This window comes from Hemicordylus capensis, chromosome 2, assembly GCF_027244095.1.
Source record: "Hemicordylus capensis ecotype Gifberg chromosome 2, rHemCap1.1.pri, whole genome shotgun sequence".
Taxonomy (NCBI): domain Eukaryota; kingdom Metazoa; phylum Chordata; class Lepidosauria; order Squamata; family Cordylidae; genus Hemicordylus; species Hemicordylus capensis.
Window position 1 is genome coordinate 175,269,732 of NC_069658.1, and position 25,796 is coordinate 175,295,527.

Here is a 25,796-nt window from a genome sequence, read left to right on the forward strand (position 1 = left end):
TACACACACGAGGAGCTACAGAGACTAGATTATGAAGAACATTAAACAGACTGGAGAAAATTGAAAAAGAGTGAAAAACAAAACAAATAAAAATTATCAATGATTCCTATCATAAGCATTCCTTTTTTAATATCAGAACAGCACAGATTAGAAGCTTAAAGAAGCACAAGACAGATGCTACTGCCTTTTGGTCCTGGGTTAGATGGTTCTCAATGAATGGCCACTTGAAATACATTTATATATATATATATATTTATAATTATTGTTAATAAAATAATAATAATAATAATAATAATAATAATAATAATAATAATAATAATAATAATATCATCATCTAACGACCTCTGATGGTATCCTAGCCTTGGCAGGGTCTTTTTTTTTTTTAAGCAGTAGTAGCAGGAATAGTAATAACCAATGCCCACATATTGAACAGCTTGCGGGCTGCTTAAATAGCTCCACCATTCAACCCAATTTATGCCCAGCATCTTTTTAAAATAATGCATAGGTTCCTAGGGTACACCTCTTTGGACTGCATGCTGCTTCACTGACCCCCTAAGAACACTGTTGCCCCAAGCAACTGTTTGGGCTGCCTGTGCACTTGGGCTGGCCCTGGTCACATCTAATATAATCCACTGGCTTTAGGCACCTATAGAATCATTGCAGATAAGATGCATATGGAATTTTGCAATAGAGAGATGAGTCAATGTTATATAGTACAGCTATTAATTATTTTTTAAAAAAAATTCAAGTCCATATAAAAGTGACACAGCAATATTACTTCTGTGATGGTACACAGGGATTAGTGGGAAGATTGTTAGGGATAGTTGTCTTTTATTTATTATATTTATTATTTATTTATTTATTTATTTATTTATTTATTTATTTCTATACCACCCTTCCAAAAATGGCTCAGGGCAGTTTACACAGAGAAATAATAAATAAATAAGATGGATCCCTGTCCCCAAAGGGCTCACATTCTAAAAAGAAACATAAGATAGACACCAGCAACAGTCACTGGAGGAAGTACTGTGTTGGGGGTGGAGAGGCCCAGTTACTCTCCCCCTGCTAAATAAAGAGAACCACCACGGTAAAAGGTGCCACTTTGCCCATTTTAATCAGAATGGCAATGCATAGGGAATGCAACAGAAACAATGGAGAGATCGTCAGGCATCTGCACCCACTGTTGGTGATCGCAAGAGGAGTTGCTGAACGTCCGACACAGGAAAACATGGACTCTGGTTTGGGGGCTTTTATGACAGACACTTCTGAAAATGTGCTTTGGGGCAGTCATGCTAAGCAGATTCACCCCGTCTCAAAAGCAGAATACAAAGAAAAAACACAGCTCTCTTTCTGGGATTCCACTCATAATGGGTTCCGTCCATCATGGCTATGTAGCCTCTATTTGTTTCAGTAAGGCTTCATGGGCATCTTACATCCATGTTAAAATGCAAAGTGTTTTGCACCTATGAGGGGTGGTTACTGGTTACCCTGTTCGGCAACAAGGAACACAAATTTATTTATTTATTTATTTTTGAAGGTTACACCATGCATAAATAAACTAGAATAAATAGGATTATTTTTTGGGAAGGGGGACACTCTCTCTCTCTCTGTGTTAAAAAAAAACTAGAATAAGCAGAGGGAAGAAAGAAAGTTACAGAGACCTTTGGAGACTTGAACAATAAAACAAAAGAAATGGGGTGCGGGAAGCTGCAATCAAGAAAGAAAGTATGGCGGTAAATAGGTTAAAGGGAGTAGCTGAAGGAAAGGCTCAGGAAGGAAAGCAAGCGCTACAAAAGGAACAAGAGGGAAAAGAAAATCCCACAGGCAGAAATGGTTCTCTGTGCCAGTCTTACTTGGCTGTTGGGTGCAAATGCCAACAGATACTCTCTTGCCTTTGTCCTCACAATTTCTCTCATCATCAATTCTAGATTACTAGGAGTGATGCTAAGGTTGGTAAGTTCTTAAGAACATCATCTGAGAAAAAAGGAGTTTCTCTCTCTCTCTCTCCCTCCCTCCTTCCAAACCACAATATCAAGGGCTCTGTGGGACTCCCCAAAGTCTCACAGTTAGTTTATGAGTTTTAATTACTTAGAGTCAAACTTTCCAACTCCAGGTTGTTTGTTGTTGTTTCTCTCTCTTTTTGGTTTTTTCGTTTGGGAAGTCTCTCTTTCTCTTTTTCACTTTCACTCTTTTCCAGCAACAGGAGCAATGTGTAAGGCTTTCTTGGGGTTGTCATAGAAACAGTCAGTAGCACCCTGGCAAACTACTTCCCTAGTGAATGAATAGCACATAAATTTCCACTCTCCACAGGGCTAGCGAGACCGACACCATATTAGCCTGTGGCTTTTTCCTACTGGTTTTTTTCCCCCTAGAGTGCTGAAATGAGAAAGCTTTGGCTAACAATTAGTCAGTGGGACTTATGTCTAGCCTGGCTTAGCTCCACAGAGTGTAATATGGGGTACAGGATTTGAGGGGGCTGCATCTTGCATTTCCACTATTATAAGGAATTATGAAATACAGGATTGTGCAATTCATATTGTTTAAGAACAGAAAGTAGAATTCTGTAAAAACACACCCAATCAGAACAGTAATTTTAGCAAATGTCTATTTCACTAGAAGCATACAACAGCCTTGGCCATGGGTTAGGGCAGTCAGCACCCTCGTGGTCATTGTCACAAATAGCTTCTGACTACAGATTCTTCTTCAAGTTGATTTTCACATTGCAAACTTGTTTCCAACACACCTTCTTCTAATCAGAATGCCAGCTCAACCCAGTCCAAAGCAAGCATCCAATATCTACTATTTGCCACTCCAGAATTAGACAGAATTTATTTTCACAACTGTAGGAAATATTTGTTCACTCATGGCCCCCATCCTCCCTTTGCATATTACACAATAAAACCCACAGACCAACGTACGTCTGTGCAATGGTTATATCAGTTTGATTTCCCTCTTCATTCTTCTGGGCTAACACACAGCGTCTGCCTGAAAAGTTTTTCCCTCTCTGACCTGATTTAGCACAAACAAGAGAAAACTGTGCGGCAGACTCAACGTCCTAACGAACTGGAGTTAATTAATGCTAGGAAAGAAAGAAGCTCCCTCTCAGCCTCTTGAATCATGGTTCACTAGCCTTTTCAATTTTCTATTTCCAAAAAAAGGGGGGTGGGGTGGGGGGGGAGGTTGCATTCAAATATTTTTCCCCTGTCTGAGCAGGGAAAATAAACAATACACAGAAGTGGGGGGGGGAGCAGCACCGAGGAAATGTGTGTTTGGACATGGCTATAAAAAACCAAGTAAAGTTTATTTTCATATTTTCTTCTTCTATGATAATCTGTATCTGCTGGCAGAAACCCATGTGGTGAAAGGGAAAGGATAAATGAGTCAAAAGATTTTAATCAAAGTTACAAATTACTCCATAATTTAACATTAAACCAAGCACTTGGGAGTTAAAGGAAGAAAGAATCCAGAGCCGAGAAAATGTGCTTGCAGTTCCTTTCCCCATTTCTATAATTCTAAATCACAGGGACAAAGAATAGCTGGAATTGTGACTCCCAGGTAATTAATCCAATCCTGTCTTCTGTATGTAACCAGACCTCTATTCAACACCTGGATTTAGACTGCAATATTGAGGGTCTCTTTGATTATGAACTTACTGAATAAGGCTGCTCAGCTTCCTCGCCAAACTAGTGCCCTTAAGCTCAGGAGGACTCGGCTCACTGTTCGGCAAAAGTGTACCTTATAAAGACCTACTTATGGCGCTGCTCTCGATTACACCTACATAAATCCACAATGACTCCAAAAGAATTAAGAGCCTGATCTAGCAACTAGCTGCTCCTGCAAAAGAGCATTTTAACCCAGCTCAAAGTTGCAAACCGTTATATTATGATGTCAGCAATCCGAGGAGGGCACTACTCCAAAGTCAGGGGTAGACGTACTGCAATCCTAATGATCTGCACTGGTGTAAGATACCCAGATGGTTAGATAAAGTACTGTATGACCAAACCCCAACGTGTTACCCTAGTTGTCCATAACCCAATCTGAAGTGGCATTAAACTCTCCCAAATTAGGTTAAGATAAGAGCCCAGTGGCAGTGCACACGAAGCTTGCAGTGAGAAAGAAGATTAAGTAGATGTTGCAGAGCATGCCTGTGAACGCTTGCATTATTACATCGGAATAGCTTTATCTTTTCCAATTTACTTTTTAAAAAAAAGGAAATAAAGGAAGTATCCTGGTAGGAAGGATCCTAGTTAAGCAGCAGGATATTCCCCATTTCCTTCACCACCATCTCATTTACTAGTTATTCACGTACAGCAGATTCATATTCACTCTCAAATGTCAGAAGAAGATTTTCCTATAGTACCACACCAGTGTGTACATGTGTGGTGAATGGAGCTACACAGGTCTGCCTGCCTGCCTGTCTTTCTTTTTAGCTGCACAGTTTGGCTTACTCACAGCCCCTCACCACCTAGAGTTGCAATAATAATAATAATAATAATTATAATTATAATTATTATTATTATTAAAATAATAAAAATAGAAATAATTAAAAAGACCAAAATAATCCCAGTGGTAATTGGCGCCCTGGGTGCAGTTCCAAAAGACCTTGAAGAGCACCTCAACACCATAGGGGCCACAGAAATCACCATCAGCCAATTACAAAAAGCAGCTTTACTGGGAACAGCCTATATTCTGTGACGATATCTATAACAACAGCAACAACATTGGCAATAAAATTCAGCCATCCCAGGTCCTTGGGAAGGACTCGATGTCTGGATAAAACAAACCAGTCAATAACACCTGTCTGACTGTGTAAATAAATAAATTAATAATAATAATAATAATAATAATAATAATAATAATAATAATAATAATAATAGAGTTACAATAATATCGGATGGATCTCCTTGAAAGTCTTCCATTGCACAACTACAAACTTCTCTGAAAATGTACTGCATTTTTATCCTTGATGCCAGGATTATTAAAAGATCCCTCTGGGAAAGGGCTGAAAAGCCTACAGTAATTGGTTATGATCAGGTGTGCCACCAACTGAGCAAAAGAAGGAAGAGCCCAAGATCTGGATAGCAATGAGACTATTGATCAGGACAGGACAGTATTATTGATGGTCAAAGTAGAGGGCAGTGGTTACTGGAGGGCATGAAAGGTTATTGGACCAGTGGTGCTTGCAAGGCTAGGACCAAATGAATGTGGGAAACAGATCACCATGATCTTAATGAAAGAAAAATGGCACAGGAGAATTAATTTTATTGTTCAGTTATATACCCAGTTATATACCTAGCTGCTGAAGCAACTATGGCCCACTTAGTATCTTGCTTGTTTCACCACATGAATTAAGATTTGTATCAGAAGAAAAGATATAACATAATGTGAATGGCTGTAACAATGTCTTTGTTGCTCTAGGTAAATGAATCAGAAAAATAAGACACATACCCATTTACACTTAACATTTACAAACATTTGCGATACAAGTGTTAATCTAGCTGTGGGCAGGCAGTTATTTTTCCAGAGCAACAGGTGCTGCTGTAGCACTAACCATCATTAAGCACTAGTAGCTTGAGAACTATGCAAAGATTCTCTCCCTGCCACACATGCATTTTATTTAATATGCCTTATTATTTTTATACATTAAATTACAATTTGATATTATGTTGTCAGCTATAATTGATTGATTGACTGATTGACTGGGAGTTTTTGCTCACACAGTATCACAGGCTCCAAACAGGTACAATATATTTCAACATACAAAACAGAAACAGAAATTAGAATTAAACAAAGGAACACCCTTTCTACAATACAGTGGGGCCATTCACAAGACCTACCAGGTGGGCGGGTGAGGGGAAGGCTTCCGAAACCTTGCCTGCCCCCAGACGACAATTGTTTTCCTGGTGGGAGCACGTTCTGCACTCCCACACAAGCAGCCCTGCTCTGTGCAGCGCAGATGTGGGTGGATCACTCTGAGGCTGGGACCCAGCCTCTGGGTGCCCACAAAGCACCACGTGACATGCACTATGCATTGGGGGATTCCCCCAAGAGACTACTGGCACTCTAGGCACCAGGCTGGGCTGGAAGCAGCCCGGCTTGCACACAAGCAGCAAGCCTGCTTGCTCCCTTAAACTCAAGTAAAAGCCAGGCTACAAACCCGGGCTAGATGGTGCTTTGGTGCTGGAGAAGACTTTTGAGGATACCATGGTCAGCCAGGAAAACAAATGGATTGTAGAACAAATCAATCCAAAATTTTAACTCAAGGCACAAATGACCAGGCTCAAACTATCATACTATGGACACATTATGCGAAAACCCAGTTCCTTTGAGAAGTCCATAATGCTGGGAAAAGTTGAAGGAAAGAGAAGAAGAGGATGACCAGCAGCAAGGTGGATGGACTCAATTACGACAGCAGTGAATGTACCTCTGAGAGACCTAAAAGGCTAAGTTGAAGACAGATCATCCTGGAGAGAATCTATCTATGTGGTTGCTAGGAGCTCACACCAACTTGATGGCACTTAATCAATCAGGTGGCGCTGGCCCGCCGGGATTGGGCCCGATCCTGGTGGTTCTCACATGCAGGCTAACCCAGGCTGGGCGTCCCTAGCCTGGGTTAGGCTGTGCATAAGAACAGCCTCAGTCTGTTTATTACTCCTCCAAGTCATATTTCTATTTCTACAAGAAAGGCACAGCACTCTCCTAATCTACCGCTTCCCAATCCTAAGTGTTCAATGTGGGAGGAGAGAGAAGCTGGTCTTGTGGTAGCAAGCATGAATTGTCCCCTTTGCTAAGCAGAGTCTGCTCCTGTCTGCCTTTGAATGGGATAAAATCCCCTTAGGTGATAGGGCTGCTCTGGGAAGAGCATCTAAATGCTGAGAGTGACTCCTGCCTGTGACCTGTAATTGTGCCCAGACCCCCCAAGGAGACGCGGAGACATTGCTATGGAAGGAAAGGTCAATTTTATTGAAGTTTATGGTACAGGCTGATTGGCTGGAATTGCATAGACATCCCCGCCCCCCACAGCAGTGCGGTGCCTAGTAGTCCGGCCACGCCGTGGCCGCCCCCCACCTAACAGACCGTGGCGATAGCACCTTGGCTCCAGGCAGGTCATCGCAGACTGAGCCCGCGCAGGCACGCTGTGGGCTCGGCACTTCCGGTTTGCACCGGAAGCACCTGGGAGCCAATCAGAAGCGGCTCCCAGTCCCCACGTGCTCCCTGGGAAAGGGGGCTGGGACAAATTGGCCGCGCCGCAGAAGAGTGGCGAGCAGCCTCCGTCCATGTAGACAATATGGAGCTAGATGGATCAAGGGTCTGACTCACTAGAAGGTAGCTTCCTATATTCCTAATTTTTAGAATCCTTACCCAGTACTCCCCAAATAGCCCCCATACAGCAGGTCCCCTCAGGCTCTGCCCTTTGATGGAGGAGGGTCTGAACCTACTCAGGATGTTGATTAACTTCCCTGCAGGAAAAAGACCTATTCATCTGGATTTACTCATTTCTAACTGCAACCCTCTCCCAGTTCCACAGAATTCACTGTGATTAGCCTAGTCAGTTTCACTCCTAAATAAAACTAAATAAAACTAGTGGAGAGATAACAGTCGTTTCATGCACTAAATCAAATGATGTTTAAAACCCTTTAAGTCAAATTTCAAAAGTGCTCCAGGCACTGAGGAAGGTGGGAAGTATACTATTCATCATGGGAGCTGTTCTACTGGCACCTGTGACAGTCATGCCAAATATACGCACACTGATCGCAGTAATGTTGGCCACACTTCCGGGGACTCTTTTTGTCTTTTTTAGCGTACAATTATGGAAACATGCAAAGCCAATTTGATCAGGATGCCAAAAAAGGATGAAACATAACATAACATATAACATGAGCAGTGGCAATGACAGTTCTCCAATACCACCTCCAAACCTCCAAAAAGCTCCTGTCTGTAAACAAGCAAGCTCTGAATCAAAAAGGCAACTTGTAGCAAAATCACGTCTCTCTTTCATTCTATCAATTACTGTAAAAATCACAATGCCCCACTGGTGCAATGCTCTCTCCAACAGCTCTCCTCTAGGTACAAAAATGATCTTTGAGAGATATAAAATGCTGTACAAGACATGTCTCAGAAACCCCACAGCAGGCACAAAAAGAAACTACAGAAATATAATAAAAAAATATTAAATGCCTTAAGATCAAAATCATGATAGTTAAAAGTGTAACATTTGAAAGGAAGGGGACCAGAACATTGAGGAGGCAGTATGAACAAGCGTGTACAATGGGTGTTGCAAGTTTTGATATCCTTTACTCTGCCATGCACCTAACCAAGATGGTTCTAGCCTACAAAAGCGGTGCCACAAGAAATCCATTCGTCTTTACGGTGCCACAAGATGCTTTGCTGGTTTTGCTGCAAGAGCAAAACATGGCTACCCATCTAGAATGTCTATTTCTTTTTGCAAGTGAGGGATTAGAAATTGGTTATTTAAATGAGGTGGTTTTGATCCGGCTGAGTTTGCAATTAATTAAAGTATGCCTTTAAAAGCAATGAAAGAAAGTTATAGTATTATCTTCTGCTTTAAATACGTATTTCATAAAGGTTTTATGGGGGAGGGGAGGTCATATCACCAGCCTTCTTTCCTGAAGCTCCTAAAACACAATTTGTTTCATCAGAGTAAACCTAGAAGTTCAATTATTTTACCTAGTCATATTGTTCTAATAATCTAAAAGTTAGTCAGGGTTGGGAGGTTTCACCCCCAAATATAAAACCTTGCACCTCTTAAAGCAACACATTACCCAATACAATTCTTCAAGAAAACTCCTGTCAACATCAAAAACAGAATGAATGAAATAATTTTGTGATTATGTCCCGTGAGTTTCTTAGACAACTGAAAATTATCTCAAATTTGTGAAATACTTATTTAAATCAAAAGATAAATACTATAACTTTCATTCATCACCTTTAAAAGCATACTTTAACAAGCAGCAAACACAGCAGGATCAAAACCACTTCATTTAAAGAACCAATTTCTAATCCTTTCCTCTCCAACCTATACATTCTCATTTTTGCTGTCCAAAACACTATATGAAAGTCAATGGAAGGAAAATATGCCTATGTATTATCAAAATAAATAATATTCCAGGCAGATGAATGACCAAAGTGACAGGGATGTAGATATGTGGGAAGTGTCTACTTTAAGCTATTAAGTGTGGAGATAGTAGATCAGGATCTTGGGCAAAGCAAAGGTTGAGAGCTCAACCAGATTGGCTGGTTAAAGCAAGTCTTTGCTGCAGCTTTAACACCCACCCACCCCCCCACCCCCGCAACACACACAAAAAACTTGTAAAGGGCACCACTCAGAGAAAATAATACAGCCCAAAGCTCTGGCTTGATGCCCTGGTGAGCTTCAGAAGATTTTTGCTTACTATTCAGATTGCACTGGACCTTTTGACAAAAAAGTATGCAATGTTTATAAAAAGCATAACTACTCATGACTACTGTCATAGCAGTTTTCAGACCACTCTTTGAGTCTATGTTAAGAGCTTGAAATGCATCCTATTTTGACTGCAAATATGTTAATGTCACCTTAGAAGACCGAGGCCAGAAGTGCGGAGTAGCTGAGGTTTGCCTTTTTTGCTGGATTTTTGAGTCGGACTTTTAGATGAAATTGTGTGGGGGTTTTTTAATTCTTTCCTAAATTCTTAGAATTAGGGAGGGAAAACACAATGCAAGGCACAGGAAATAATTATTCTTTAAGGTTATATAAAACTGACTCTATGAATCTATATATACAGGGGCCTAGTTCCTCTTACTATAAGGTGTACCTGTATCTGGGCTCTATTGCTTCAGACTGCGTGTGGGGACTCACACAACTGGAAAATATCCCTCCACAGAGAAAACAGCATGTCTATCAAGAAGACGGTTAAGTTAGATCCCTCCTTCCTGACATCTGTTTTTCTATGTGTAGAGAATATTTTTGAATGGAGGGGCATTCCGTCATTTGAACAAGAGTGTGAAGTGCCCAGATACACTTTGAGCCCAGATACAAGTTTACCCACTCAGTGAGAGAACTAGGCCTAAGACCCAATCCTGAACACAAGTACTCAGAAGTACTTTCTACTGAAATCAATGGGGCACTCGTCCAAGTAAATGTGGTTATACGACTGGGGTATAAAATGGACTCTTATTTCCCAACCCAACCTAGAGTTTACAAGACCAACATGAAGCAGAGAAAAGCCTGGGGATTTTCTGCTTGGAGAAAAACATTAAAAGGCCACATTATTCATATTTACTAATATGCTGTCTTTGACACAGGATCAATGTGCATGCAATAGCGATAGCATGTGACACTGAAACTCTGGCAACTGAATTCTTGGGAGCAGAAGGAAATGCTTCCACAAATGAGGCTCTACACCACTTATACTCCAGGCTGTTTTTTGTTTTAATTATTAAAATTGCTATTGGTCCTGTAAAAAAAGAAATAATCAAATCACGACAGGGATGGTCTACATAATTCACCCAGCTGTTACCTCCCCCTTGCCTACCCAACAAAGGAAAATAATGTCTTTTAAAAAAACACCCTGTAGGTTACCTGAGGGCTGGGTTCACACATACTTATCATCACTTATTGGCCTTGGAATTAAGTGATGACTTGCTTATTTGATTTATTACCTATTTATATATTTCTTTGGGGGGGGGGGGAATTATCCAAAGCAGTTTACTGAAATAAACCATTACAGTTTATTCATCACAGACATAACACTCCTATCACCTAGTGTCAACTCAGACAATACTCTCAATGGATGCAGTGCACATATTGAGCTGAGAGTTGTTGGTATATGAATCAGCCCTTAGATAGGTAACTGCTGTTCTTCCACATAAAATCAGATGGGAGCTCTGCCCTCCTAAGAATCTATGCAACAGAACTGTGATTTTTAATAATTTAGGTTCTCCTTTATTTATTTGGTTCTTATTAAAGCAAACTGCTGCCATTTTCAGCAAAAGATCACACTGTCAATATGTCTTATTAGTATTTGAAACAAAAAACCCTGTCTCAGTTGTATTTGCGAATGTATTTACGGCCACAGCTACCTCCATATGGGTGCTTCCACGCCAAATTATATGGTGCAGGACAGCTTACCTTAAAAAAAAGTTCCAAGGATCTCAAATTTCACAAACAGGTATCCTCTCCTTTCTCCAGAACTCCCCTTATTAAGTCAGGTCCTGTTAAGTTATCATCACACATGCATATCCTCTAACAGCAGCTGTTTACAGATCCTTCATGACTCACTCAGCAAGGGGTTAAGAATGGAAGGGTTGCTGCCGGGAGGCAGTCATACTCCTGCTTGCCACTTTAAAAAATATTTATCAGGGGAGGTAGCTTTCCATTGCAAGGAGAGGGAGAGCTGACAATTCTTTAACTATTAAACAAAAAGCAAAAGGTTCCTGAAATAGTCAGGCACCGTTGCAGCAGGAGTGGGCCGAAGAAAGGAAGAGCTCTGCTTGTGTTTATGATTTTTATTTTTTAAAAGGGCTACGCAAGTTCCTGTACTTAAGTGGTACAGCAGGAGAACAGTAAGCTTCTAAAGAATGAAAAGAGAAATCAAAGCACTCCTTTAAAAAAGGAAGAGAAAGAACAGAACAGCACAGAAACAGAGGGGCAGAGTTGTGTCACAACAAAGCTATGGAAGTCAAAGCTAACCAGAGAGATAATCACGAAGGCTGTTCTCACAAGCAGCCTAACCCAGGCTAAGGCAGCCCAGTCTGAGTTAGGCTGCTCGTGTGCAGCACTGGAATCGGTGAGGATCCTGGCACTGCCCCACTGCCTAAACCCACTTTGCACGCCCTTAACCTTGGCACTGGGATCATGTGTGTGCTCGGGCTGCTTGCAGCCAGAGCATACACAGAGACAGGTGCCTAGAGTGCCCATCTCACTGGGATATCCACCAATGCACCGTGCTCATCACACAATGCATTGTGGGATATGTGGAGGCCGGGACACATCATCCCGGCCTCCAGTGATCCATGCTTTGTGCAGCAGTGCTGATTGTGTGGGAGTCCCACCAGTGCTGCAGGATTGTCTTTGAGGTAAGGCAAGTTTTTGGCAGCCTTCCACACAACCTCCTTGCCTCATGTCAGTAGACTTCTATCTATCCTGGTTATCTATCCTGGTTAAATGCTGTTTAACCAGAGTTGTTTGACCAAGGTTACCCTGAATTCTGCATTCTCACAATCAGCTCCACGTGGCTTGCTGACCCTGATTAACTTTTTAACCAGGATCCTTGTGATTGTGGAAATGCAGAGGATTGGGAAAGATGATCACAACAATTACATTGTAATAATTCTATTGCATTATGTTATTCATCAACAATCCAACAGTAAAGTGGGTTGGGAAAGGCAGTCTCATGCTCAGGAGAACTATTTAATCAAAGACTGTCTAAAGATAGTGAGTCACCTAATGGCACAGCAGGGAAACAACCTGCCTAGAGAGCAAGAGGTTTGTTGGTTCAAATCCCCGCTGGTGTGTTTCCCAGAATATGGGAAACTCCTATATCAGGCAGTAGCAATATAGGACGGTGCTGAAATGCATACTCTCATACTGTGCAGGAGAAAGCAATGGTAAACCACTCCTGTATTCTACCAAGAAAACCACAATGGCTCTGTGGTCACCTGGAGTCAACACTGACTTGTGCGGAAATCTTTCTTTTCCTATCTAAAGATAAGAGTTAAGACATGCAACTTGGGACTAGCGGGATTTTCCAAGAGCCCAATAATCTGTTTTCTTTCTACACATAAATATGTTTCCAGCCCTCATGATGGCATATACAATTTGTAAATGTACAATCCCTAGGCCACATCTCAAGTAAAACCCTAACCCCATATCCTTAGGCTTGTCCTAACCCTAATTTAAAGTCAACCCAAATACAGATTTGTTTATAACGTTTCTAGAAAGCCTTAAGAGGAAGGGTCTTTCCATAACTATGGGGCAGCTTTCAAGGAAGTCTCTTTACATTGGAGTATGCTGCACAGATGGAATACTCCAAAGGCTAGTTTTGACCATTCAAAGACCCTTCCAGGCTATTTAAAGTGGTAACAGATGTTATCCTTAGTGCTCCAGTCATGCTAGTTTGATCCAGAACCAGTACAGTGATCCCACGTTTCAAAATAATGGGTATGGATAGACCTTCACAGGGAAATAGTCATGTTGCTGTTCACATTTTGTGGAGAGGGATAATTGGGACTTGATGAGCACTACAATGCTAGCTTTGCATAGGAAAAGAATGCAGAGAAAGGAATAACATATTTATGTGTTTATTTAAAATATTCAGGGAATGTTTCTGAACTGGCAGTGTAACTTGAAAGCAGAATTACACATTATTTTAGATCATTTTTTAGGGTTTAAAATTATTTTTTAGTCAAAGTAGTCAATTTATTTGTTTGTTTATTTTCATGTTTCCTGGGTGATTTAAATTTATTTCATATAGAAATTTCTGACAAGGAGGTGAAATATACAAATAAGTATGTGATTGGTCCCAGTCCACGGGGGCCTGATCCTGTTGCTATTAACGTCAGAGAAAGTGAGCCTGTCAGGACCAGAAACACTGTAAACATCAAGTGTAGTTTGGATCTGTCAGGACCAGAAACACTGTAAACATCAAGTGTAGTTTGGACCTTGAGTGAAGCTGTGGAAGTACTGAATCTAGAATCAGTGATGACCTGGATGGGCACCAATAAACTGAAGCTCAGTCCTGACAATACAGGTGGTTGATAATTTTTCTATGTAGGGAAGGACCATTCAACCTGCTCTGGACAGGGTTACACTAAAACACCCTCCTAATAGATCAGGTTTGCAATCTGGGGTTGCTGATAGATCCAGCTGTATCACTGGAAGCCCAGGTGGCATCTGTAACACAAAGCAAATTTCACTAGCTGATGCTGGTGCACCAGCTGCAACCCCATAGAACATAAGAACAGCCCTGCTGGATCAGGCTGGAGGCCTATCTAGTCCAGCAGCCTGTTTCCCCAGTGGCTCACCAGATGCCTCTGAGAAGCCCACAGGCAAGAGGTGAGGGCATGTTCTCTCTCCTGCTACTGCTTCCCTGCAACTGGTATTCAGAGGCATCTTGCCTCTGAGGCTGGAGGTGCCTGCCCTCCCACCTGCTCCTAGGGAGGGGGATATGCTTTCTGGGCAGAGCTAGCCTGACCGGAGTTATCAATATCCTGGAAAGCTCCCGACTAGGCTACTACAATTTTTTTACATTTGGGGCTGCCTTTGAAGACTCCTTGGAAACTTTATTTAGTCCAAAATGCAAATGCTAAGCCACTAACTGGGACCAGATGAAGGGAACACATCTCGCTAGTTCTTAACAATGCCAGCAGTTGCCAGGCATTTATGAGATAAATTCAAAGCATTGGTGTTTACCTTTGAAGCCCTAAACAGATCAAGACCTGGGTACCTAAAGGACTGCCTGTTCCATATGAACCTGCACAAACATTAAGATCTCTTCTGAGTCCTCCCGCCTTCTGAAGTGAGGCAAGTAGTGAGGCAAGGCCTTTTGCATCATGGCACCTTGACTGAGGTGGATGTCTTTTCAAAGTCAGGTGAAGACCTTTTTATTCACCCAAGCCTTCCTGCATGTTATTTTATTAATTTTAATTTGCTGTTTTTATTGACTGTGGCTGGTTTTTACCATTTTCTTGCAGTAATTTATATCTGCTTATTTAATACTTTTTTACAACTGTTGTGAGCTTCCCTGGAAATTTTAAAACTGAAGGATGGCATGGTCATGTTTTAAACAAACAAACAGCCCATTCCTCCTGCACCATTTAGGCAATTCAAATTTATATATTTATTTATTTATTTATTTATTTTATATCCCACCCTTCCAAAAATGGTGAAGGGCAGTTTACATCAAAATAAAAACAATTAAAATCAATTAATCATTAAAATCAAAACTATAAAAACAGCATAAAACTAATCATTAAAAAAACATGGAGAACCAGGCTGAACATTTACAACAATTAAAACAGTCTGCAACAATTTTAAAACTTTGGAAGGCCAGGCCAAACAGATAGGTTTAAGGGCTCTCTTGAAGGCCAGCAATGAACTCAGATTACGGATTTCTGCCAAGAGTGCATTCCACAGCTCCGGGGCAGCTACAGAGAAGGCCCGCCTCTGAGTCGCCACCAGACTAACCAGTGGTAACTGGAGACGGACCTCCTCCGATGACCTTAACGTGTGGTGGGGATCATGCAGAAGAAGGTGATCTCCAAGATCCCTCCCCACGGTGCTAGTTGACCCCTAGGGGAACCATACATGTATCATATAGGTACCTGCAAATAGCAGTCTGGGGAGAAAAACATGAGCCAGGAAAACATGTAGGAGTAAAGACTAATGTCCCGCACCTGCACTCCCCACACCATAGACCCAACCTGAATTCCTCCCACATATACACACCGGATGCTTTGATCTAATAAAACATGGAATGTTCTGTTCACAGATCTCTCACATCATATCTATTTAGTCCCGAGCTTCAAGACTTAGTGAAGATTTCCAACACTGCATCCAATCTTGCATCCAATCCTAGTACTCCGTCCACAGCATCACAATGTCCCAATTCTTCCACTCTAGAAACAATCTGTCAGGTGTGCTATAGATATTTTTTTAAAAAATCTGTCTCTGAACATCTTTAAAATAATGATCCGAAACAAAACAAGAAGCAAACCTCCTCTTCTAAATGTCCTTGGATTCAATGTTAATACTGTACTGAATAATATGAATATCATTGAGCTAAGGTAAAGCCTAGCCAGCTGAGAACAAGTGTGAAAATTTTTAAAGGTGAAAATATTTAGACAGAGACTAAGAAAGATTAAGAAAGCAAGAGAGAAAAGCAAAAGAAAGCTAAACGAATTTGAAAGAAGTAAAGCTGCCTAACTAGTTAGCATTAGTATCCTAGAAACTGGGATACAAGCAGAGGAGTATTCACTCATCAAAGCATATCCAAAGGCTTTTGCAGGAGAGCTGGGAGTCAGACAGAAGGAAAAGAAATTCAGGTTGGGTTTTTCCCTGGTACCTCTCTCCAAGTTGTTGATATGTCAGCACTAACATAGTCTGAATATGGGTAGGTTTATTCTACATGCCTCCTTGTTTAATGGGGATAAATCCCACTTCCTGTCATTCAGACATCAGAAGAATATAACTCGCCCCAGAATGCAAGGGATAAGGTTCCCCAAAATGCTGAGATTTCCCCCAGTTCACAGGGAAGCCATAGAACATTCTGATCTTTCAGCCCAAAGTATCCTGCTGTTCTCCTTTGAATGCCTATTTTCTGACTTGCCAACCTTCTCTCTTAAATCCACCTCTCACCTAGAAGAAAATACACACACACACACACAATTTCAGACTGCTGTGCCTCATGTTAAAGAGATCCACACATTTGCCTGTGGCAAGGCTTTTGGGATAGAGTCAGACCCTGCCTAAGTGGCGGCAACAGCAACAACAAAATTAATTATTCCCATTTAATTTAATCCTCATATCCTTTTGCTTTAGGGCACAGTTCAGCTTCTGGAACCAAAGCCTGCAGGTTTCTGCCTGAAAAGACTTTCCCAATATTTGTTGTTCTGTTGCCCTTTAAACACAGTCAAATATCCAAGTGTTCATAGGCAAAGTAAAGCTACAAACTACATTTTAAAAATATAATGTGACATGGTCCTTTTCTTTGTTTCTGTTAACAATAATGTTTTCTTACTTTCCCACGTGAAGAAAAAAAAGAGAAAAATCAAAGAGAGAGAAAGAGAAAGTGAAAAATAGACTCCCTTAGATGCCAGATTCCTAGGTGGTGAGAGAAAGGGAACAAATGTACAGCTCCAAAGTCTTGCAAGAAGGAAGATTTCACGGGAAAAATAAATACTGATCTTCTCTTTAGTAATATTTCATGTCTTTAGGTCTGCTCTGCACTGGATTGTCCTGCAACCATAAAACTACAAAAATAAATAAGAAATATCTTCCTGGAATGAGTTTACACAGCATTAATTAGACAAAGACATTTAGAACATTTTATACTTTGATTAATTTGTCCATTTTGCATTCACAGTCGTCTTCTTTATAATTCATTCTATAGACAAAATGATCAGAGATGCCAGCACAAAAGGTAGCCATTGACAATCCCATTTTAGCCAATATTTATATACTTAGGACACAGAGATGTCCCAAGGATTTGCTGGTCCAAAGCGATCTTGAGGGCCTGCTTAGGGTCAGAACAGCAGGATTATATACACATTGGGAGGGGAACACAATAAAAATTAAAAAAATAGCACATAATGGTACACTAGTACTTCACTGCTGATGCCAATAATATATGCATCTATTAGGTGAGTCAAATATTTAGAATAAGGGCATTATTTATTATTTATTTATCTATCATATTTTTATACCGCCTGATATGTAAATCTCTAGGCAGTGTACAAATTGCCATTACCATTCCTTGTTATTAGACAATGCAGATGCTACATCTTGAGCTATGGAGCTAATTCATATCTTAAGTTTTAAAAAATGTCCTTCAGACCTACATCTTTAACAGAATTCAGAATTTTTGTCCAGATGTTAGAGATGTGAACTTCAATTTAAATGACCCACTCTGAATATCTTGGCCTATTTATTTATGCCATTCAACCACAATGTTGCCTATTAAGAACAACACAAATACACACTTCAGTGTTTTGACCCTGCTGTGAAATTAGTGTATATAACTCATAATAAATACTGAAGATAGGCTCTGGGTTTGTTGGTTTGCTTTTTAAAGATTATCATGTTCACATTGTGTATTTGGAAATGAACCTGAGAATACACAACTCAGATATGGTGGCATATGCAGATGTGGCCCCTGAAATATCAGCAGTTCCATCATAGAGTATTCAAATGTTATATGCAAATATGGGATATGAAATAGTTTTCCATCTGAGGCACCCAAATGGCCCAATTTTTTTTAAAGGGTAGCCAGATGCCGAAGTGTCTCGCATAAGCATTAGATGAGAAGACAACTTTTCAAAAGACTTTGACAGGTCACACTGAGAGTTATTTTGTCAGATCCAGCTGGGATCCAATGTCTTGATTCTTTAACAAGTTGATACAAAAGGCATTACATTGTGTGTGTGTGTGTGTGTGTGTGTGTGCGCGCGCGCGCGCACTCGCAAGAGATCAGGGAGTCAGAACTATGACATTCAAAATGTCTGTAACTTGCACCGAGCAATTGTGTTGTTCCAATTAAAGATGTAGATCAAGTTAAGATCTGTGTCTACCAGACTATATATGTCTTTCAAAAGAAAAAAGGCAGACCCCTTCAGTGAACCATTAATGCATATATAAGTTCAATAGAATGAGTTGCCTTGATAGATATTTCACTCTTAGGGGTAAATTAAAAAAATAGGCCTGCCTGGCAAGAGGGGAAGGAAATGTCCTGTTTATCAGGCCCTGTGAATAGGATGCTTCTGCTTCCTCTGACAGGGAGATAATGTCAGATAAGCACAGGGATCAGGTAGGAAACCCCACATGTTAGGATGAGGTCAGGGACCAGCCTCCAACTTCCTCCTCCGTCAAACCGAGTAAGGGAGTAGAAGCAGTTGGAGACACCAGGAATTCTGCTTGCACAAGAGAAAGAAACACAAGTCACTCACTTCCCTGACTCTAGAAAGATTCCAGCATAGCAGGAGATCTTCAAGAGAAAAGCTAAGCAGGAAACACCTTGTTAACGCAAAAGGAATGTTTGTAATTACTAACCTGTCATTTTTATCTTTGAAACACTAATTGTTGCATCATGCACAAAGGTCACATAGTCCTACGGATACATGCATATATGCAAAGTCATACAGGTGAGCTTGTACCTACACTCAGCTACGGATGTCAGGTTTAGAAGCTAAAGTCAAGGCAGAATACATCAACACTGGCGGGTTTGGACATGACAAATGTCAGCATATCATCCCATCATCACCACTGAAATATAGGCAAACTCCAGGAACCAACACTTTGGCTTTTGGCATGTCATCTGAACCTGCCCACTGTATTTTCTAAGTTGCTTCTGGTGTTTGGGCTTTCTGCAATGACTAGCCAAGACTGGGATAGTCACATAAGCATGAAGCCTGGCTAAGACTGCCCAGACTGAATCTTCCCCTGACATGAGCTCAAGCAAACCTCAGCTTCAGCCCCACTGCAAATGGAATATGTGGATAAAAATACTCTTCTACCTTATAGGGTTATTGTCAAGATCACTTTAAAATCATTCTATTTTATTTAAAATTGTTAGCGATCCCATTCCAAAGGCTCAGGACAGGGAGCAATATTCTACTTTATGCACATTAATATGTACATTAGATGTGCATATTAAGTAAGTGTTGGAAGAGATTAATACTTGTATGTATTTGCTACATTACAAAACATCTTGTGTCCAGAACTCAATTTTCGGGGAAGGTGTTGGTGTGAAATTATTGGGGCCATGCATTGTTTATTTTATTTATATTTAAGGCATTTACATGCTCCTTTTTCTGTGATTAAAATGTTGTAAGGCAATTAAAATGAGAATTTTTTAAAAATTAACAATATATTTGTTAGAACGTCCCAGGATAAATTAGGTAGCCTATTCAGAACACACAGGAAGTGGAATTACATTTTATCCAAAACCTCTAAAAGGAGATCTGTTTTGTAAGAGGCAGAAGTACTTAGATTATGGTGACTGGATGGCATTCAAACTTCCATTTAATTCTTCTTCTTTATCCATGCACAAATTAAGTTTATCCTGTCTCCTTAACTTTAGAGAAATGAACAGACTCAAGAACCAACAGCTAAATTAGTATATCTAGCTCAGGGATCCTGAATGTGGAGATATGATTGCCTGACATAAGTCTCTTGTGTTCTGTCCTAGTGTCCTTTAAAACTTGTGTAGAAAGGGAAAAATTTAACCTAGTGCAGCTTCTCCCATCAGTGTGACACTGAAGTGGGCAAATCCACACCTGACAAAATGCATAGGTCAGGTTCTCAGACTGGGAGTGCCTGATCTTTGGATGCCCAAGCAACTTCTGTGGTATGGATTGCCTTTAACCAACTTCCGCTGGCATACATAAGAACAGCCCTGCTGGATCAGGCCTATCTCGTCCAGCATCCCATTTCACATAGTGGCCCACCAGATGCCTCTGAGAAGCCCACAGGCAAGAGGTGAGGAGGGCATGCCCTCTCTCCTGCTGTTGCTCCCCTGCAACTGGGACTCTTGCTGGACAGAGATAGTCTAACCAGTTATCCATGCAATGCACTGGTGACATCCTGATTAGAGTACTGTGCCAAGTTGTACATGGGGCTGCCTTTAAAGACTTCTCAGAAACTGTCATTGTTTCAAAATATGGCTGCTAGAGTGTGGTGAACAGGACATCGCCCGCCCATATGAGTGGCGGCTTGTCTCCGGCACTCCCGCACCCAGCCGTGACTCTCTCGGCAGGGCTGGGCACAGGGAAGCACTGCTGTGTGGCGCCCCACCCCCTGGAGCCCCAGTAATGCACCGTGCAAGTGCGCAGTACATTTCTGGGATCCCCCCTCCCCCAAGTGTGCCCGCCACGGCTGCAAGCAGCCACGGCTGACACACGATCAATTGAATGAGATTAACTAACGGAGTGCTTGCTACATTAACCTCATTTAAGGGGGTGGCTATGTAGGCGGGTTTGCCACCGTGGAGCCACCAGGCTTGCCATCAAGCCCGCAGGTTCTCACAAGCGAGCAAAACCAGGCTGGGCTCCCTTCGCCCAATTTTACTCACTTGTGAGAATAGCTTCGTAATGTTTCTGGCAGTATTGCATGTTTATAAATTAATGATACACCAGTGACAATTGCCTTACAGTTATCTAACCCAGTCAGTTGTTCCATGCATTCTGAACAACTGAGGTCTAACTCCTTTACTCACATAGGTTCTGGGGGCTGCAAATCCTTTCAGTGCAATCCTTAACCAGTGTAAATTCCGGGTCTCATAATCCCTTGTCTGTGATTATTATGGTCTCAAGGTCTCTGATTATGATGGTGGTTGTCCCTCTCTCCTGCTGCCAGTCTACTGCCACACTGTTGGCTCCACTCACCTGTGCACAAGAAATGCTTAACTCTGGGACTTGTAGTTCTTCAGAAAGCATATTCCAAAAGTGATAAATACATCTCTATGCCTCTGTAACTTCAAGTCCTAGAGTTGTCTCTGCAAGAATGGACAACAGTCCAATACAGATGACCGACCGACCAACCAGTGATAAATTACCATCTTTTTGATTGGTTTTATTTTAAATAAATAAGTAATCTAGAGATGCAGGTGATTTCTCATGATCTGGCCACAGCTAAACAGTACCTTGGCATAATTTATCTGGATCTGATACAAAGATGGAACGCAGATCACTCTCTTCCGCTGATCTCTAAGCATTCCTAACTTGTTCTTTTAATTTCAATGGGACTTTCTTGAGTAAATTTAGTCAGGATGTCAGCCAGTGATTTCCTCTCCACCCCACCACCCCCGGCCATACATTCTAATATGTAGTAAAAATTGAGGGCTTTATAAGTGGTAAGGCTTCCCCACATTTACTATGTAGTTGGATGGTTGTCTGTATTAGTAAGCTGTGGTGATTGACACTGAGAGGAGAAGGTATTCCCCTGAGCTACAATCTCACAACTAGATTTGTCTTTTAAGGAACAGCTTGTTTTCCTTGCCTTTTCTCCAAGGTTTTCGGATTTTAAGTGTAATGTTTTAGATTTATATTCCAAATGTTTAAATATTGTGAAAGATTTAAATATTTTCCCTTTTTGTGAGCTTTTTAGTTGTTCACTTAAGTTGTGGTGTGTTTTTTTATAGGCATGTCTTTTAATTATATTATTATTTCTTGTTTACACAGTCAGATAGGTGTTATTGACTGGTTTGTTTTATCCAGACATCAAGTCCTTCCCAAGGACCTGGGATGGCTGAATTTTATTATTAATCTTCTTGTTGTTATTATTATAGATATTGTCGCAGAATATAGGCTGTTCCCAGTAAAGTTGCTTTTTGTAATTGGCTGATGGTGATTTCTGTGGCCCCTGTGGTGTTGAGGTGCTCTTCAAGGTGTTTTGGAATTGCACCTAGGGCACAAATTACTACTGGGATTATTTTGGTCTTCTTCTGCAACAGCCTTTCAATTTCAATTTGTAGATCTTTGTATTTTGTGATTTTTTCCTATTTCTTTTTCTTCTATTCTGCTATCCCCTGGTATTGCTATGTTGATTATTTTAACTTGTTTTTCTTTCTTCTCAATTACAGTCATATCTGGTGTATTGTGTGGCAGATGTTTGTCTGTTTGTAGTCAGAAATCCCATAATATTTTTGCATCTTCATTTTCTACAACTTTTTTCAATTTTATGGTCCCACCAATTTTTGCTTACAGGTAGCTTGTATATTTTGCAGATGTTCCAGTGTATCATCACTGCTACCTTGTCATGCCTTTGTTTGTAGTCAGTCTGTGCAACCTTTTTATTTATTTATTTATATTATTATGATTATATTTATTATTATTATATCCATATATTTAATCCCCGTAGACGTGCCTCTGTGGGGATGCGTCCCGGCAACCCAGTGGATTGGCTGAGCAACGGAGGCGCCAGATTGGCTGGGTGGCAGGAGCTGTTGGGATTGGCTGAGTGAGTGGCGGGACAGGAGGTCGTTGATTTGAGCTGCAGCTGTGGGGGGGGAATGGTGGCGGCTGCGGTGAGGAGGCGGTGGTGGCCGCCACGGGCTGCTGTGAGGAGGAGGCGGCCACAGCCCTAGCCCAACCATCGCAGCCACGGCCTGGGCTGGGAGGAGGCGGGAGGCAGCGGGATAGACTGGCCCTGGAGGTGCCTGCAGGGGTGAGTGGGGAACGGGCGGTGGGGTGCAGCCCCCTCACCTGTTGCAGCCTGGGGCGGGAAGGAATTGGGTGGCGGGGCTTCCCTGTTCGCCGTCGGAGAGGAGGAGCAGTGGCGGGGCCCTTTTTGGCTGCCTGCAGCCCGGTGAGGCTCTATGTGGGGGGAGGGGGGAGGAACGGAAGGGAGGGCAGGCAAGAGAGCACGGGCCTGGAGGGAGGAGAGGAGAGACTGGGGCAGGAGGGAGAGGGAGTGGAAAACAGCCGGCCCCAAAGCACACAGATGCTCTGTCCTAGTTTATTATTATTTATTTACACAGTCAGACAGGTGTTATTGACTGGTTTGTTTTATCCAGACATCGAGTCCTTCCCAAGAACCTGGGATGAATTTTATTATCAGTGTTGTTGCTGTTATTATAGATATGGTCGCAGAATATAGGCTGTTCCAAGTAAAGTTGCTTTTTGTAATTGGCTGATGGTGATTTCTGTGGCCCCTATTTTATTTTTATTATTATTATTATATTTAATTTGATTTCTATACCACCATTCAAAAAATGGCTCAGGGCGTTCTACGCAGAGAAATAACAAACAAATAAGATGGAACCCTGTCCCCAAAAGGCTCAAAATCTAAAAAGAAACATAAGATAGATACTAGCAATAGTCACTGGAGGTACTGTGCTGGGGGTGGATAGGGTTAGGGTAATATATAAATAAAACTCCCACTCATTTATATTTGCAGATTAAGCAAACTGGCTATTTATTTGCTGGAATAGACTGGGCAGAAACGGAAAGAAACTGGTGGTGGGGGGGGAATGTCTATAGGTAAAGTCTTGCTCCAGCCCATAATAATAATAATAATAATAATAATAATAATAATAATAATAATAATAATAAAATAAATTCTCAGTATAATCCCTTAATAGTCAAGTTACTACAGTATGTTTGACCATTTTTTAAAAGCAACAAAGCAGAAGATGAAGATAGATCTCTGAAGATAGATTATGAGGTGGTTCTCACACTCAGCCTAACCCAGGATTGAGCCCGATTCCAGTGGGCCAGCGCTGCTAGCTGAGGTTTAGGGAGTGAGTGCTCGCTAAACCCGGGCTACCTGCTCATATGTGAGCTGGCCACAGAGACAGGTAATTAGAGCACCCATCTCTTGGGGGAATCTCCCAGTGCATCATGCGGTGCATTGTACAATTCCTGGAGTGGACACACTGCTTGCAAACCTTCGGGGCTACAAGCAGTCGTCTTGGGAAAAGTAGGTTGAACCCTGCCTCCCCCTACCGCCCAACCTCTCACGTACAGTCATGTACACAGCCCCTATGTGTGTGCTGAGGATAGAGTACACACATACACAGACACATTTAATTTGGATTTTAAGGTGTAAAATTAAATCACTCAATAGATAGCTCTATAGACAGCGTGATACTAGCTGGGTGACTCTGGGCCAGTCATTTCTCTCTCAGCCTAACCTACTTCACAGGGTTGTTGTGAGGAGAAACTTAAGTATGTTGTACACTGCTCTGGGCTCCTTGGAGGAAGAGCGGGATATAAAATGTAAAAATTAATTAATTAATTAATAGCTTCATAGACTTAAAAGAAATAATTTTTTTTAAATGAAAAACATTTCTTAAGATAAAGAATCTAACTTCAAAGCCTTTGGGAAATGTCTTATTGACCATTATCAGTATGAATAAACCTTTAAAACTGTGAGAACTAAACAGAGTCAGGAAGTACTGACAAAACACTGCAGCAACAAATAGAGGGATAGGTCTTTACTCAATGGAACAAGCCAGCAACCGGGGTGGAGAACTACAAAGTCAGCAAGGTTGTTTGCACTTACCACATGATAAGTTGGTTGTTTGTATTCACCAAGGGCCAGTGGGGATGGTATGTTCTCCATGGGATGAGGGCAGAAGCTTGGGCATGCACATCTCCACCCTGCCACCCAATGTACCATCTCATTGCTGCTTGATTGCACAGGAGGGCAGTTTGTCTGTCAATGTGTGGATAAAATGCTGCTGATACTACATAGCATCCAGTAGTATTTTATCCGTGCTCCAACATGAAAAGCAGATGGGTTTTTAAAAGAGAGTGAGGAGGAGAATTTCACGGCTAAGAAGAAGTCTGCATACACAATACAGGAACATAATTAACCAGCTTAGGGTTGTTGGTGGCAGGGGCCAGGGGCAGAAGGCATTATTGTGGAAGGCTTTCTGGAGTGCAGTCACAACCCCTTCTTCTGCCCCCACCCTCTGCAATACAAAACATATGTACTGCAACACTCAGGGCAACTTCCTTAAAAACCATTCTGGAGAAGTAGTTAGAAAAATACCTAACAATGTAGGCCTTTATAACGGGAATATAGATGTGTGACTCTCACATTCTGTAAAGGTCTGGGAAGCAGGACAAACACTTGTCTGAGATGCAAGTCTAATAGTTCACAAGTAACTAAGACATGTATACATCTTCAGGCATTTTTGTCTGTTTTCTTACACATTCCAATGACATACAGACTAGCCAGGGAACAGGAACATGAAAAGCGATTCCTGTCAAAGGAATCTCTGCACCAACATTCTTGTCACATTTTATTTCACTCTTGCCTACTGTTGTCCTGGAAAAAAATCCTTCATATATCCTTCACATCCTCCTGCTCCTCCTCCTATCAAAGGAGCACAGCAATTAAATATTATTATTTTTAAAGAGGAAATGGGTGGTCTCAACAGCATGTTCTAGGAATGTTTACTCAGAAGTCCCGCTACTTTAAGTGGGGCTTATTCCTGGAAAAGAGTGCATAGGATTTTAGCCAGGCATTAACATGGAAGATTCCATCTGGTGGTGGTGGTGTGTGTGTTTAGGAATTAATTAATTAATAATCAGCAACAATGTCCAGAGAGCTAGAGACACATAAAACCACATCACCA

At 41.4% G+C, this 25,796-nt stretch overlaps 1 protein-coding gene across 23 annotated transcripts in view; it reads right to left on the minus strand.

The window, feature by feature from the left end:
* Positions 1-25,796, minus strand: part of NFIX (nuclear factor I X) — a 316,788-nt gene that overhangs the window by 185,456 nt on the left and 105,536 nt on the right. The window contains exon 1 of one of the 23 annotated variants that reach the window (XM_053302026.1): positions 11,129-11,299. The exons of 20 other annotated variants lie outside the window; for them this stretch is intronic. The gene's annotated coding sequence lies outside the window, so the exon portion shown is untranslated. Of the gene's footprint in view, positions 1-9,812; positions 9,834-10,579; positions 10,600-11,128; positions 11,300-25,796 lie in introns of those variants that run through there. 2 more of the 23 variants (XM_053302011.1, XM_053302030.1) reach the window with 2 other exon arrangements.